We start from the raw sequence: 15,376 nt of genomic DNA, 5'->3' as shown, positions 1-15,376 counted from the left end.
TCTAGGGTCATAATGTGTGACAATCCAATGCATTTGACTAATTGTAAGAGTTCGGCATGAATTTGGAGTGTTTAGACAACACTTAAACCCGTTTTATCCCAAAACATGCTTAAAACGAGAAACAGGCTAAAACTGAGAGAAAACATTGTTTGGAAGCAGTAAACAGATATGTTACTCTTTTTAGGGTCAAAATATGTAACAATCCAATGCATTTGACTAATTTTAAGAATTCGAGATGAATTTGGAGTGTTTAGACAACACTTAAACCCGTTTTATCCCAAAACAGGCTTAAACCGAGAAAACATTGATTCTAAGCTGTAAGCAGCATTGTTACTGTTTCTAGGGTCAGAATGTTTGACAATCCAATGCATTTGATTAATTGTAAGAGTTCAGGATGAATTTGGAGTTTTTAGACAACACTTTTACCCCTTTTGTCCCGAAACAAGCTAAAACTGAGAAAACGTTGATTCTAAGCAGTAAGCAGCATTGTTAATGTTTCTAGGGTCATAATGTGTGACAATCCAATGCATTTGACTAATTGTAAGAGTTTGGGATGAACTTGGAGTGTTTAGACAACACTTAAACCCGTTTTATCCCAAAACATGCTTAACCCGAGAAAACATGCTAAAACCAAGAAAAAATTGATTGGAAGCAGTAAACAGCTTTGTTACTGTCTCTAGGGTCATAATGTGTGACAATCCAATACATTTGACTAATTGTAAGAGTTCGGGATGAATTTGGAGTGTTTAGACAACACTTAAACGCGTTTTATCCCAAAACACGCTAAAACCGAGAAAACATTGATTCTAAGAAGTAAGCAGCTTTGTTACTGTTTTTCGGGTCAGAATGTATGACAATCCAATGCATTTGACTAATTGTAAGAGTTCGGGATGAATTTGGAGTGTTTAGACAACACTTAAACCCGTTTTATCCCAAAACAGGATTAAACCGAGAAAACATTGATTCTAAGATGTAAGCAGCATTATTACTGTTTCTAGGGTCGGAATGTTTGACAATCCAATGCATTTGATTAATTGTAAGAGTTCGGGATGAATTTGGAGTTTTTAGACAACACTTTTACCCATTTTGTCCCGAAACAAGCTAAAACTGAGAAAACGTTGATTCTAAGCAGTAAGCAGCATTGTTAATGTTTCTAGGGTCATAATGTGTGACAATCCAATGCATTTGACTAATTGTAAGAGTTCGGGATGATTTTGGAGTGTTTAGACAACACTTAAACCCGTTTTATCCCAAAACATGCTAAAACCGAGAAAACAGGCTAAAACCGAGAAAACATTGATTGAAAGCAGTAAACAGCTTTGTTACTGTTTCTAGGGTCATAATGTGTGACAATCCAATGCATTTGACTAATTGTAAGAGTTCGGCATGAATTTGGAGTGTTTAGACAACACTTAAACCCGTTTTATCCCAAAACATGCTTAAAACGAGAAACAGGCTAAAACTGAGAGAAAACATTGTTTGGAAGCAGTAAACAGATATGTTACTCTTTTTAGGGTCAAAATATGTAACAATCCAATGCATTTGACTAATTTTAAGAATTCGAGATGAATTTGGAGTGTTTAGACAACACTTAAACCCGTTTTATCCCAAAACAGGCTTAAACCGAGAAAACATTGATTCTAAGCTGTAAGCAGCATTGTTACTGTTTCTAGGGTCAGAATGTTTGACAATCCAATGCATTTGATTAATTGTAAGAGTTCAGGATGAATTTGGAGTTTTTAGACAACACTTTTACCCCTTTTGTCCCGAAACAAGCTAAAACTGAGAAAACGTTGATTCTAAGCAGTAAGCAGCATTGTTAATGTTTCTAGGGTCATAATGTGTGACAATCCAATGCATTTGACTAATTGTAAGAGTTTGGGATGAACTTGGAGTGTTTAGACAACACTTAAACCCGTTTTATCCCAAAACATGCTTAACCCGAGAAAACATGCTAAAACCAAGAAAAAATTGATTGGAAGCAGTAAACAGCTTTGTTACTGTCTCTAGGGTCATAATGTGTGACAATCCAATACATTTGACTAATTGTAAGAGTTCGGGATGAATTTGGAGTGTTTAGACAACACTTAAACGCGTTTTATCCCAAAACACGCTAAAACCGAGAAAACATTGATTCTAAGAAGTAAGCAGCTTTGTTACTGTTTTTCGGGTCAGAATGTATGACAATCCAATGCATTTGACTAATTGTAAGAGTTCGGGATGAATTTGGAGTGTTTAGACAACATTTATACCCATTTTGTCCAGAAACAGGCTAAAACTGAGAAAACGTTGATTCTAAGCAGTAAACAGCTTTGTTACTGTTTCTAGGGTCAGAATGTGTGACAATCCAATGCATTAGACTAATTGAAAAAGTTCGGGATGAATTTGGAGTGTTTAGACAACACTTAAACCCGTTTTATCCCAAAACATGCTTAAATCGAGAAAACAGGCTAAAACCGAGAAAACATTGATTGTAAGCAGTAAACAGATATTTACTATTTTTAGGATCTTAATATGTGACAATTGTTGGTTTAAATTGAGTATGCGGAAGCAAATTAGAGAGAATGTGAGATAAAATGAGAGCTTGTATTAGAATAGCTTTTACAATGTCGGCCAAAGGCCTTAAATAGAATGAAAACTAGGTTAACAATCCCACCAACTCGACAACTTGTAGATAGAGACATGAAGAGAGAGAAGGGAGCGATCCCAAGATAGAAAGCGACGTGACCTTGTCTCCCTAAGGGAAGCTATCTCGTGACTCTTATCCTCCAACGGTCACATTCTTCTTCGAGATCCTTCTAATGGGCTTGGTATTGTTTCCAACCCCAAGCCTTCTCATTTCTCTCAATAGGCCTCAACCTTAAGGGTGGCCATTAGGACGATCGTACGGACGTCCGTACGGACAACCTCCAAGTCTTAAGTAACATGGTCAATACTCCCCCTCAAGCTTAGCCAAGTGAAACGGCTAAGCTTGGAACCCGCACAAGACCACCTCGTTAAAAACCTTAATATGGAAAACCACATGGGACAAAACCATATCAAGGAAAAGAGTGTGCTCTCCACGGGTTAGAGGAGTCTTCTCATGGATGTGTAGGATCGACTAGTCCAAGTTTGCTAGAGATATACTCGCAAATCTGTGGACTAGTGGCTTTTGTGAAAATATCGGCCAGTTGGTCCTTGCTCGGCGTGTGACACGGTAAGACAACCCCTTCTTCAATCTTCTCTCGCACTGTGTGGCAGTCTACTTCGATATGCTTGGTCCTCTCATGGAAAACAGAGTTGGTTGCTATATGTATTGCAGCCTTGTTGTCACAGTGCATAGTGATGGGTTCATCTATCTCCACTCCAAGGTCCTTGAGAAGACCTTTGAGCCAAGTTAGCTCGTTTGTGAGCTTCTTCATGGCCCTATATTCTGACTCGGCACTTGATTGAGACACCACCTTCTGTTTCTTCGACTTCCAAGTGACTAGGTTCCCACCAACAAACGTACAGTATCCTGTTGTAGACCTTCTATCGGTTGTGTCGCCCGCATAATCCGCGTCGCAATAGCCAACAAGCTCGGTATTGTTGTTCTTTCCCATCCAAATGCCGCGGCCAGGGCTTCCCTTTAGATAGCATAGGATCCTCTCAACAGTGTTCCAATCAAAGTTTGTTGGTGCTTTCATGTGCTGGCTTACTTGGTTCACAGCATAGCACAGATCCGGCCGTGTGATGGTGAGGTAAATCAGCTTCCCAACCAGCCGCCTATATCTGCCCACGTCCTCATATGGCTCAGCCAACTTGTTCGGTAACGTCTTCATCTCCCCCTTTCGCTTGACCTGGTAGCCTTCTTCTAGTGGCGTAGAGACCGGTTTAGCCCCCAGCTTACAAGTTTCCTTGAGCAAGTCCAGCGTGTACTTCCGTTGGGAGAGAAAGAGTCCTTCCGGCGATCGGGAGATTTCAATCCCAAGAAAATATTTCAGTTCGCCGAGGTCCTTGATGTCAAAGGCTGAGTGAAGGAGAGTCTTGGTAGTGGAAATACCTTCCTTGTCATCGCCAGTGATGATTATATCATCGACATAGACGAGCACCACGACGCGACCGCCGGCAGTCCGTAGAGTGAACAATGTGTGGTCGGCTTCCGAGCGTCGAAAACCATTGGTGCGAAGTGTCGAGCTGAGTTTGTGGTACCACGCCCGAGGGGATTGTTTGAGGCCGTAGATGGCCTTGCGAAGGCGGAGAACTTTGCCCGGAGCCACAAGATGTTCGAAGCCCGGAGGTGGGTGCATATACACTTCTTCTTCAAGCTCCCCCTGAAGGAAGGCATTCTTGACGTCCATCTGCCAAAGGTCCCACGAGAGGTTTGTAGCCAAGGAGAGAACGACACGAACGGTGTGCAGCTTGGCGACCGGGGCAAACGTGTCCGTATAGTCGGTACCGTATGTTTGTGTGAAACCGCGAGCCACAAGGCGAGCCTTATAGCGCTCCACGTCGCCATTGCTCAGGTACTTAATTGTGAAGACCCATTTTGAGCTGACCACCTTCTTTCCCTTGGGAAGATCCGCTTCGTCCCAAGTGTGGTTCCGGATCATAGCATCGGTCTCAGCATCAACCGCCGCTAACCACTCTTTGTGCTCTTTGGCTTCATCATAGGTTTGAGGAACGAATTGAGCATCAATCTTGGTGAGGAAGGCAGCGTGTTCCTGAGGAACCAGGTCAAGTGAACACACCGCTTGGATAGGATGGGCCACGACCTGATTGTTGTAGTAGACCCGCTTATCTTTCCATGTCGAAGGATGAAACTTTAGACGTTGACTTCGCCGGGGAAGAGCAACCATAGATTCCCGTGGGAGAGCATCGGTTGAGGTCACGAGATGATCATTGTCCTCATGAGTAGGCTCGGCACATGGTTCAGCCGGAGGAGGAACAGGCGGCACGGAGGCATTTTCTTGAACTTCTTCTTCTACGGGTGAGATAGCGGGTACATCCGGTTCATGTGAGGTCGGAGTAGGCTGAGCATGGCTCGACGGGCTTGATGGAGTGGTGATGCCGAGGTGATCGAGGAGGAACCGTAGGTTGGCCGAACGATCAGAGTTGGACCGAGAGAGATCCTTGAGACTGTCCCAATCCTTTGTCGCATAGTATCCTTGGTGTTCAAGGAACCGCACTTCTCGAGAGATATGTAGGCGGCCAGCAGCTGGATCATAGCACTTATAGCCCTTCTGACTTGTCGAGTAGCCAATGAACATACATTTGGTGCTTTTGGCGTCGAGCTTAGTCCTTTGTTCCCCTGGAACCAAAACAAAGCATACACACCCGAAAACGCGTAAGTGATCCAAAGATGGTTTAAATTGATTGAGTACCTCATATGGAGATTTGTCTTGTAGAACTTTGGTAGGAGTCCTATTAATCAAGTAGCAAGCCGTCATGACAGCATCTCCCCAGAATCGTTTGGTGACATTGGTTTGGAACATCATCGACCTCGCCACTTCCATAAGGTGCCGGTTCTTCCTCTCGGCCACGCCATTCTGTTGGGGCGTATATGGACAACTCGTTTGTTGTAGAATGCCGTGTTTGGACAAATGATCTTTGAGTCTATGACTGATGTACTCTCCCCCATTATCTGATCTTAGTACCTTTATTTTTGCATTGAAATGATTAGTAACATAATTCTGAAAATTAACAAATGCATCATAAACCCTATCTTTAGATGGTAACAATGTGAGCCAAGTATATTTTGATTTTTCATCAATAAAAGTCACAAAATACTTGTTATTGTCTCTAGATAGGCATGGTGAGGTCCAAACATCAGAATGTACTAAGTCAAAACAATGTTCATAAATGGTAGTAGATTTAGGGAAAACCGATTTGCAATGTTTGCCAAGAATACAAGGTTCACAACTTGAACTATCAAAAGAAAATTTAGGCAACATTAATTGAAAAGCTCTAGAGTGAGGGTGGCCTAGTCTAGCATGCCACACTTCACTTGAAATACTACTAAGGTCCGATTTAAAAGAAAACATATTAGGTGAACTTGATGAGTTTTTCTCTAGGACATAGAGATCTCCCTTAGCATCTCCACCTCCAAGAATCTTGCCAGTCTCAATATCCTGAAAATGCACACTGTTAGGACCAAATATGGTATAACAATTCAAATCGGTTGTAGCTCTCTTAACCGATAATAGGTTAGAAGTGAAAGTAGGCATAAAGAAGGCCTTTGAGTTCTTATCAAACAACTTTAAATCTCCTACACCTTTAACTGGTATCCTATCCCCATTTGCAATAATCACATTTCCCACAGTCGGCTTTATGTTGTGTATAAGGCTCGGGTTACTTATCATGTGATGAGAAGCACCCGAGTCTACAACAAGCGTTTTACTAGGTTGTGAAGCGAAGAAAGTGATACCAGATTCCTTTAGGGCTGCGATGGACTTGATGAGGGCCTCCAGGTCTGATTTCCTCACAAGATCTCCAAGAGAGGCCGCCATGGCCGTAGCCGCCGCGTTGCCTTGGTTTGCTGCACCGAAACCTTGGCCGCTTGGTCCTTCTTGCGAGATATGCGCCTTGAACTTAGCCGGTTTGAGATGAGGGTGAAGGATCCAGCACTTGTCCTTCATGTGTCCCTTCTTCTTGCAATGGTCGCACACCATTGTTTTCCGGTCATCTTGCTTGTAGACTCCTTTGTTCGCGGTAGCCAAGTCGTCCTTTCCACAAAAGAGACCAAGTGAACCTTGTTCCTTTTGCACTTGAGAACACACGTCTTCAAGAGTAGGTAGCTTGTCTCCACGGAGGATGTGCTTAATCAGGTCATTGAACGCCGGATTGAGAGTGAGCAGGAGACCAAACACCTTGTCTTGCTCCTTTCGTTCATTGAGGATGGCCGGATCGATAGTACTTGGCCGGAGCATCTCCAACTCGGCCCACAATGACCGGAACTTCCCAAAATGCTTGGTAAACTCCAAGTCTTCTTGATGGAGACCGTTGATAGCCTTCTTGACCTCAAATACCCGAGTCAAGTTGGTCACGTTCCCATACACATTCGCTAGCGTCTCCCATAGTTCTTTGGCCGTCTCGCAGTACGAGTAGGCTTCAAGAATAGGTGCGTCTAGCGAGTTTTGGAGAATGGCAAGCACGGTCTGATCTTCTTGGAACCACTTGACTTCCTTCTCGAGATCAGCCTCCTTGTCTTCTTCCGTTCCTTCTTTACCGTCCTCCTTAGTGGCTTTCTTGGGGAGTTGGTCCGTTTCTACATGGATCCAAAGTCCCCGGCCACTGAGAGCGGTCTTTGTGGTTCTTTTCCACAACAGGTAGTTTGCTCCTTTGAGCACCACCGGGGTAACAATAGGCTTGTTGTTGTCCATTGTTAGGTAGAGTAGCGAGAAAAACGATAGAGTAGCGGATAGAATGAAGCGCGAATGAGTGAGTAGAATGAAGAATGGAGTAAAGGAGTAGTATACGAGTAGAGAATGCAAAGTAGAATCAAATAAGAACAAGAGAAAGAAGAGGAGAAAGTTTATAGAACCATGGATCAATAAACTTGCTCTGATACCATGTTGGTTTAAATTGAGTATGCGGAAGCAAATTAGAGAGAATGTGAGATAAAATGAGAGCTTGTATTAGAATAGCTTTTACAATGTCGGCCAAAGGCCTTAAATAGAATGAAAACTAGGTTAACAATCCCACCAACTCGACAACTTGTAGATAGAGACATGAAGAGAGAGAAGGGAGCGATCCCAAGATAGAAAGCGACGTGACCTTGTCTCCCTAAGGGAAGCTATCTCGTGACTCTTATCCTCCAACGGTCACATTCTTCTTCGAGATCCTTCTAATGGGCTTGGTATTGTTTCCAACCCCAAGCCTTCTCATTTCTCTCAATAGGCCTCAACCTTAAGGGTGGCCATTAGGACGATCGTACGGACGTCCGTACGGACAACCTCCAAGTCTTAAGTAACATGGTCAATAACAATCCAATGCATTTGACTAATTGTAAGAGTTTGGGATGAATTTGGAGTGTTTAGACAACACTTAAACCCGTTTTATCCCAAAACATGCTTAAACCGAGAAAACAGGCTAAAACCGAGAAAACATTGATTGAAAGCAGTAAACAGCTTTGTTACTGTTTCTAGGGTCATAATGTGTGACAATCCAATGCATTTGACTAATTGTAAGAGTTCGGCATGAATTTGGAGTGTTTAGACAACACTTAAACCCGTTTTATCCCAAAACATGCTTAAAACGAGAAACAGGCTAAAACTGAGAGAAAACATTGTTTGGAAGCAGTAAACAGATATGTTACTCTTTTTAGGGTCAAAATATGTAAGAATCCAATGCATTTGACTAATTTTAAGAATTCGAGATGAATTTGGAGTGTTTAGACAACACTTAAACCCGTTTTATCCCAAAACAGGCTTAAACCGAGAAAACATTGATTCTAAGCTGTAAGCAGCATTGTTACTGTTTCTAGGGTCAGAATGTTTGACAATCCAATGCATTTGACTAATTGTAAGAGTTCAGGATGAATTTGGAGTTTTTAGACAACACTTTTACCCATTTTGTCCCGAAACAAGCTAAAACTGAGAAAACGTTGATTCAAAGCAGTAAGCAGCATTGTTAATGTTTCTAGGGTCATAATGTGTGACAATCCAATGCATTTGACTAATTGTAAGAGTTCGGGATGAACTTGGAGTGTTTAGACAACACTTAAACCCGTTTTATCCCAAAACATGCTTAACCCGAGAAAACAGGCTAAAACCAAGAAAAAATTGATTGGAAGCAGTAAACAGCTTTGTTACTGTCTCTAGGGTCATAATGTGTGACAATCCAATGCATTTGACAAATTGTAAGAGTTCGGGATGAATTTGGAGTGTTTAGACAACACTTAAACGCGTTTTATCCCAAAACAGGCGAAAACCGAGAAAACATTGATTCTAAGAAGTAAGCAGCTTTGTTACTCTTTTTCGGGTCAGAATGTATGACAATCCAATGCATTTGACTAATTGTAAGAGTTCGGGATGAATTTGGAGTGTTTAGACAACACTTATACCCATTTTGTCCCGAAACAGGCTAAAACTGAGAAAACGTTGATTCTAAGCAGTAAACAGCTTTGTTACTGTTTCTAGGGTCAGAATGTGTGACAATCCAATGCATTTGACTAATTGAAAAAGTTTGGGATGAATTTGGAGTGTTTAGACAACACTTAAACCCGTTTTATCCCAAAACATGCTTAAATCGAGAAAACAGGCTAAAACCGAGAAAACATTGATTGTAAGCAGTAAACAGATTTTTACTGTTTTTAGGATCTTAATATGCGACAATCCAATGCATTTGACTAATTGTAAGAGTTCGGGATGAATTTGGAGTGTTTAGACAACACTTAAACCCGTTTTATCCCAAAACATGCTTAAACCGAGAAAACAGGCTAAAACCAAGAAAACATTGATTGAAAGCAGTAAACAGCTTTGTTACTGTTTCTAGGGTCATAATGTGTGACAATCCAATGCATTTGACTAATTGTAATAGTTCGGGATGAATTTGGAGTGTTTAGACAACACTTAAACCCGTTTTATCCCAAAACATGCTTAAAACGAGAAACAGGCTAAAACCGAGAGAAAACATTGTTTGGAAGCAGTAAACAGATATGTTACTATTTTTAGGGTCAAAATATGTAACAATCCAATGCATTTGACTAATTTTAAGAATTCGAGATGAATTTGGAGTGTTTAGACAACACTTAAACCCGTTTTATCCCAAAACAGGATTAAACCGAGAAAACATTGATTCTAAGATGTAAGCAGCATTATTACTGTTTCTAGGGTCGGAATGTTTGACAATCCAATGCATTTGATTAATTGTAAGAGTTCGGGATGAATTTGGAGTTTTTAGACAACACTTTTACCCATTTTGTCCCGAAACAAGCTAAAACTGAGAAAACGTTGATTCTAAGCAGTAAGCAGCATTGTTAATGTTTCTAGGGTCATAATGTGTGACAATCCAATGCATTTGACTAATTGTAAGAGTTCGGGATGATTTTGGAGTGTTTAGACAACACTTAAACCCGTTTTATCCCAAAACATGCTTAAACCGAGAAAACAGGCTAAAACCGAGAAAACATTGATTGGAAGCAGTAAACAGCTTTATTACTGTTTCTACGGTCATAATGTGTGACAATCCAATGCATTTGACTAATTGTAAGAGTTTGGGATGAATTTGGAGTGTTTAGACAACACTTAAACCTGTTTTATCCCAAAACAGGCTAAAACTGAGAAAACATTGATTCTAAGAAGTAAGCAGCTTTGTTACTGTTTTTAGGGTCAGCATGTATGACAATCCAATGCATTGGACTAATTGTAAGAGTTCGGGATGAATTTGGAGTGTTTAGACAACACTTATACCCATTTTGTCCCAAAACAGGCTAAAACTGAGAAAACGTTGATTCTAAGCAGTAAACAGCGTTGTTACTGTTTCTAGGGTCAGAATGTGTGACAATCCAATGCATTTGACTAATTGAAAAAGTTCGGGATGAATTTGGAGTGTTTAGACAACACTTAAACCCGTTTTATCCCAAAACATGCTTAAATCGAGAAAACAGGCTAAAACCGAGAAAACATTGATTGTAAGCAGTAAACAGATTTTTACTGTTTTTAGGATCTTAATATATGACAATCCAATGCATTTGACTAATTGTTAGAGTTTGGGATGAATTTGGAGTGTTTAGACACCACTTAAACCCATTTTATCCCAAAACATGCTTAAACCGAGAAAACAGGCTAAAACCGAGAAAACATTGATTGAAAGCAGTAAACAGCTTTGTTACTGTTTCTAGGGTCATAATGTGTGACAATCCAATGCATTTGACTAATTGTAAGAGTTCGGGATGAATTTGGAGTGTTTAGACAACACTTAAACCCGTTTTATCCCAAAACATGCTTAAAACAAGAAACAGGCTAAAACCGAGAGAAAACATTGTTCGGAAGCAGTAAACAGATATGTTACTATTTTTAGGGTCAAAATATGTAACAATCCAATGCATTTGACTAATTTTAAGAATTCGAGATGAATTTGGAGTGTTTAGACAACAATTAAACCCGTTTTTTCCCAAAACAGGCTAAACCGAGAAAACATTGATTCTAAGCTGTAAGCAGCATTGTTACTGTTTCTAGGGTCAGAATGTTTGACAATCCAATGCATTTGATTAATTGTAAGAGTTCGGGATGAATTTGGAGTTTTTAGACAACACTTTTACCCATTTTGTCCCGAAACAAGCTAAAACTGAGAAAACGTTGATTCTAAGCAGTAAGGAGCATTGTTAATGTTTCTAGGGTCAAAATGTTTGACAATCCAATGCATTTGACTAATTGTAAGAGTTCGGGATGATTTTGGAGTGTTTAGACAACACTTAAACCCGTTTTATCCCAAAACATGCTTAACCCGAGAAAACAGGCTAAAACCAAGAAAAAATTGATTGGAAGCAGTAAACAGCTTTGTTACTGTCTCTAGGGTCATAATGTGTGACAATCCAATGCATTTGACTAATTGTAAGAGTTTGGGATGAATTTGGAGTGTTTAGACAACACTTAAACCTGTTTTATCCCAAAACAGGCTAAAACTGAGAAAACATTGATTCTAAGAAGTAAGCAGCTTTGTTACGGTTTTTAGGGTCAGCATGTATGACAATCCAATGCATTGGACTAATTGTAAGAGTTCAGGATGAATTTGGAGTGTTTAGACAACACTTAAAACCGTTTTATCCCCAAAACATGCTTAAAACGAGAAACAGGCGAAAACCGAGAGAAAACATTGTTTGGAAGCAGTAAACAGATATGTTACTCTTTTTAGGGTCAAAATATGTAACAATCCAATGCATTTGACTAATTTTAAGAATTCGAGATGAATTTGGAGTGTTTAGACAACACTTAAACCCGTTTTATCCCAAAACAGGCTTAAACCGAGAAAACATTGATTCTAAGCTGTAAGCAGCATTGTTACTGTTTCTAGGGTCATAATGTGTGACAATCCAATGCATTTGACTAATTGTAAGAGTTCGGGATGATTTTGGAGTGTTTAGACAACACTTAAACCCGTTTTATCCCAAAACATGCTTAAACCGAGAAAACAGGCTAAAACCGAGAAAACATTGATTGGAAGCAGTAAACAGCTTTATTACTGTTTCTACGGTCATAATGTGTGACAGTCCAATGCATTTGACTAATTGTAAGAGTTTGGGATGAATTTGGAGTGTTTAGACAACACTTAAACCTGTTTTATCCCAAAACAGGCTAAAACTGAGAAAACATTGATTCTAAGAAGTAAGCAGCTTTGTTACTGTTTTTAGGGTCAGCATGTATGACAATCCAATGCATTTGACTAATTGTAAGAGTTCGGGATGAATTTGGAGTGTTTAGACAACACTTTTACCCATTTTGTCCCGAAACAAGCTAAAACTGAGAAAACGTTGATTCTAAGCAGTAAGCAGCATTGTTAATGTTTCTAGGGTCATAATGTGTGACAATCCAATGCATTTGACTAATTGTAAGAGTTCGGGATGATTTTGGAGTGTTTAGACAACACTTAAACCCGTTTTATCCCAAAACATGCTTAAACCGAGAAAACAGGCTAAAACCGAGAAAACATTGATTGGAAGCAGTAAACAGCTTTATTACTGTTTCTACGGTCATAATGTGTGACAATCCAATGCATTTGACTAATTGTAAGAGTTTGGGATGAATTTGGAGTGTTTAGACAACACTTAAACCTGTTTTATCCCAAAACAGGCTAAAACTGAGAAAACATTGATTCTAAGAAGTAAGCAGCTTTGTTACTGTTTTTAGGGTCAGCATGTATGACAATCCAATGCATTTGACTAATTGTAAGAGTTCGGGATGAATTTGGAGTGTTTAGACAACACTTAAACCCGTTTTATCCCAAAACATGCTTAAATCGAGAAAACAGGCTAAAACCGAGAAAACATTGATTGTAAGCAGTAAACAGATTTTTACTGTTTTTAGGATCTTAATATATGACAATCCAATGCATTTGACTAATTGTAAGAGTTTGGGATGAATTTGGAGTGTTTAGACACCACTTAAACCCATTTTATCCCAAAACATGCTTAAACCGAGAAAACAGGCTAAAACCGAGAAAACATTGATTGAAAGCAGTAAACAGCTTTGTTACTGTTTCTAGGGTCATAATGTGTGACAATCCAATGCATTTGACTATTTGTAAGAGTTCGGGATGAATTTGGAGTGTTTAGACAACACTTAAACCCGTTTTATCCCAAAACATGCTTAAAACAAGAAACAGGCTAAAACCGAGAGAAAACATTGTTCGGAAGCAGTAAACAGATATGTTACTATTTTTAGGGTCAAAATATGTAACAATCCAATGCATTTGACTAATTTTAAGAATTCGAGATGAATTTGGAGTGTTTAGACAACACTTAAACCCGTTTTTTCCCAAAACAGGCTTAAACCGAGAAAACATTGATTCTAAGCTGTAAGCAGCATTGTTACTGTTTCTAGGGTCAGAATGTTTGACAATCCAATGCATTTGATTAATTGTAAGAGTTCGGGATGAATTTGGAGTTTTTAGACAACACTTTTACCCATTTTGTCCCGAAACAAGCTAAAACTGAGAAAACGTTGATTCTAAGCAGTAAGGAGCATTGTTAATGTTTCTAGGGTCAAAATGTTTGACAATCCAATGCATTTGACTAATTGTAAGAGTTCGGGATGATTTTGGAGTGTTTAGACAACACTTAAACCCGTTTTATCCCAAAACATGCTTAACCCGAGAAAACAGGCTTAAACCAAGAAAAAATTGATTGGAAGCAGTAAACAGCTTTGTTACTGTCTCTAGGGTCATAATGTGTGACAATCCAATGCATTTGACTAATTGTAAGAGTTTGGGATGAATTTGGAGTGTTTAGACAACACTTAAACCTGTTTTATCCCAAAACAGGCTAAAACTGAGAAAACATTGATTCTAAGAAGTAAGCAGCTTTGTTACTGTTTTTAGGGTCAGCATATATGACAATCCAATGCATTGGACTAATTGTAAGAGTTCAGGATGAATTTGGAGTGTTTAGACAACACTTAAAACCGTTTTATCCCCAAAACATGCTTAAAACGAGAAACAGGCGAAAACCGAGAGAAAACATTGTTTGGAAGCAGTAAACAGATATGTTACTCTTTTTAGGGTCAAAATATGTAACAATCCAATGCATTTGACTAATTTTAAGAATTCGAGATGAATTTGGAGTGTTTAGACAACACTTAAACCCGTTTTATCCCAAAACAGGCTTAAACCGAGAAAACATTGATTCTAAGCTGTAAGCAGCATTGTTACTGTTTCTAGGGTCAGAATGTTTGACAATCCAATGCATTTGACTAATTGTAAGAGTTCAGGATGAATTTGGAGTTTTTAGACAACACTTTTACCCATTTTGTCCCGAAACAAGCTAAAACTGAGAAAACGTTGATTCTAAGCAGTAAGAAGCATTGTTAATGTTTCTAGGGTCATAATGTGTGACAATCCAATGCATTTAACTAATTGTAAGATTTCGGGATGATTTTGGAGTGTTTAGACAACACTTAAACCCGTTTTCTCCCAAAACATGCTTAACCCGAGAAAACAGGCTAAAACCAAAAAAAAATTGATTGGAAGCAGTAAACAGCTTTGTTACTGTCTCTAGGGTCATAATGTGTGACAGTCCAATGCATTTGACTAATTGTAAGAGTTCGGGATGAATTTGGAGTGTTTAGACAACACTTAAACGCGTTTTATCCCAAAACACGCTAAAACCGAGAAAACATTGATTCTAAGAAGTAAGCAGCTTTGTTACTGTTTTTCGGGTCAGAATGTATGACAATCCAATGCATTTGACTAATTGTAAGAGTTCGGGATGAATTTGGAGTGTTTAGACAACATTTATACCCATTTTGTCCCGAAACAGAAAACGTTGATTCTAAGCAGTAAACAGCGTTGTTACTGTTTCTAGGGTCAGAATGTGTGACAATCCAATGCATTTGACTAATTGAAAAAGTTCGGGATGAATTTGGAGTGTTTAGACAACACTTAAACCCGTTTTATCCCAAAACATGCTTAAATCGAGAAAACAGGCTAAAACCGAGAAAACATTGATTGTAAGCAGTAAACAGATTTTTACTGTTTTTAGGATCTTAATATATGACAATCCAATGCATTTGACTAATTGTAAGAGTTTGGGATGAATTTGGAGTGTTTAGACACCACTTAAACCCATTTTATCCCAAAACATGCTTAAACCGAGAAAACAGGCTAAAACCGAGAAAACATTGATTGAAAGCAGTAAACAGCTTTGTTACTGTTTCTAGGGTCATAATGTGTGACAATCCAATGCATTTGACTAATTGTAAGA

Source organism: Camelina sativa, chromosome 19 (assembly GCF_030686135.1).
Source record: "Camelina sativa cultivar CO46 ecotype springtype chromosome 19, ASM3068613v1".
Lineage (NCBI taxonomy): Eukaryota > Viridiplantae > Streptophyta > Magnoliopsida > Brassicales > Brassicaceae > Camelina > Camelina sativa.
Note: the sequence above shows the minus strand (reverse complement) of the source record.